Below are 2,500 nucleotides of genomic sequence, written 5' to 3' on the forward strand. Positions count from 1 at the left end.
GAATAAGCCTTCAGGCTTGTGTAAAACTAGCAATGATTTAACTTAGTAGTACTGGGTGTCATAAATATGTACTTCACTGTTCATGTTTATGTTCTTTATTTGCAAGAGTTGCGTTTTGTAATGATGCGATGCCTCCAAGGACGAAGCCAAGGTCATACCTGTTTGTTTATGCTCAGCCATGATTCTGTGATTTTACGGTTTGCTACAGTAAAGGTAACGTTAAATAAATTGCCAAAAATACCATTGTATCCCGATGAGACAAGAGTAAATTATTTTAGGGACCATTGATCCTTTGTCCGTAACTGGATTTTGGTTATCCATGAAAAAGAACTTCCAAAATCGAAGGCATGAGAATATGGCGATTCCCCAGCTGCATTGACAAATGAGATTTTTCACTTTCAAATTAGAAAATGTATTCAATATAGCGATTGCTCATATTAAAAAAAAAAGTCACGTGCAATTTTCTAACAATTTACCAGTTGACTTTGGCGTTTTGGATGACAATGTAAAATGCCGTGAAAGGTTACAATACAATTGTTGCTGTCATTACAGGCCATCCGCTCTACAGCAACAATCACCCGAAAGAAGGAACCGGAAAGCCGTTTTGGTATATACACTTATTGAGTGCATAATGTTTTCTGCAATTGCGCAGTAACCTCTGCATGGGCAGAAAGGACCTACATCTTTGTAATTACCTGTTTATCACATCTCTCACATACTGTCTCTTCCATTACATTACAAAGAATTACGTAATAAGTTTGTCAAAACAGTCCTCCTGGTTTTCTTGGCACATGGCTAAAAGTCTTGGAGCAATGGACTCGTTCCTACTTTTGGAAAGGTGTGAGTAGCCTGGAAACCCATCGGTTAGACAACTTTTGCATATGCAATTGGTCATGGATGATTTGGTCCATAGACCCAAAACTAATCTTGACATCTTGGGCTAGCTGACGTACAGTAATACGGCAATCTTCCAAAATGAGTCTCCACTGGATGGCGTCTTCATCATTGGCAGACTGGGGTCGCCCTGGGATATGAGCTATAAATGTAAACTGTAAAACTGCGGCAGACAACTTTTCTGGAAAGATGTCTTCCTTTATCGTCTTTCATTATTCTAGCTTTCTTATTAAGAATTTGGAAGTAAATGAATAAACAGTATTGAAATATATTTCAGAAAAATCGAAGATCGAAATAAAAGATGCTCGACTGAAAAGCCTACCCCCCCCTCTGCCCTCTCTCTCTCTCTCTCTCTCTCTCTCTCTCTCTCTCTCTCTCTCTCTCTCTCTCTCTCTCTCTCTCTCTCTCTCTCTCTCTCTCTCTCTCTCTCAGAGGCTGGTTTACCATGGGGGCACAGGGGGGCACCCGCCCCCCCTGCAATCGGATTGGCCATCCCGTGTGCTGTGTGCCCCCTCCCACCCAAGAGTCATTGACCCTTTATATATGAATATATAATATTTATACATAAATATATAACATTAACATATAATAATATATAATACACAGCAAGATGAAAACATAAACAATGTATAAGTACTGAAGTGGGCAGTCTTGACATTTTGTTTCTCTTGGGCGGGGATTTATTGTTGTTACCCCTTGTGCCCCCCACCAGAAAATTCTCTGGACCCCACCCCTGCTCTCTCTCTCTCTCTCTCTCTCTCTCTCTCTCTCTCTCTCTCTCTCTCTCTCTCTCTCTCTCTCTCTCTCTCTCTCTCTCTCTCTCTCTCTCTCTCTCTCTCTCTCTCTCTCTCTCTCATTAGCAATTTCTGCTCTGCGCCCCCTTTGCATTTATGTGTAGTTTTATTTAGCGAGAACCAACAATATAAAAAAATGCCGATGGATCGCCGTTATAACAGGTGCGCCAAGTGACAGCAACGGTCAACACACCGCCATAAGATGGTGAGATAACAGCTTGTATACCTGATGATTTTTCGGCGAATAAGGACCCAGTCTGTCTTAATCTGGCAGAATATACGTTGCAGAGGCCGCTTGCATGAAGTTAGTACATAGTCATAGTCTTTATTCCCCGCCAGTTCTCATGGAACCTCAATATAAAATCCAGTGTTGGAAGTTGTAGGTGGGGGTGAAAAATCAAGCGAATCTTTTTGAGGTGATAGTGACTTAAATTACAGATATTATTCACGAGTTCTAATTCTTAATTTTTCTGGTATATTGCAAGGACTCTTCGGGTATCAGAACCATTACCGTTGGAATAGTTAGTTTCCGCATATTAAATCTTAACAGGATATATCGTGCAATCCTTCAACACAAAATCCGGTAATATCGCTACTCGCTGCTTTCCAATTCAGTTAACAGGGTTTTTTCCAGGGATTGTTCAGGGTATGTATTTAGAGATTTATGGAATTGTACATGAACATAATGCTTGTTATTAGTATTTGTTAATATTTTATGTAATACATAGTCATCGCATAAAAATTATTATCTGAGGAAGGACTGAAAGAAAAACAATGGTTTATTTATATTTTTACCTCACTGTTGTTAAGGT

The 2,500-nt window shown here is 39.8% G+C and overlaps 1 protein-coding gene across 8 annotated transcripts in view; it reads left to right on the forward strand.

The window, feature by feature from the left end:
* anne (anne boleyn) overlaps positions 1 to 2,500 on the forward strand; it is a 52,950-nt gene that overhangs the window by 25,175 nt on the left and 25,275 nt on the right. The window lies entirely within an intron of this gene.

This window comes from Penaeus vannamei, chromosome 27 (genome assembly GCF_042767895.1).
Source record: "Penaeus vannamei isolate JL-2024 chromosome 27, ASM4276789v1, whole genome shotgun sequence".
NCBI lineage: Eukaryota > Metazoa > Arthropoda > Malacostraca > Decapoda > Penaeidae > Penaeus > Penaeus vannamei.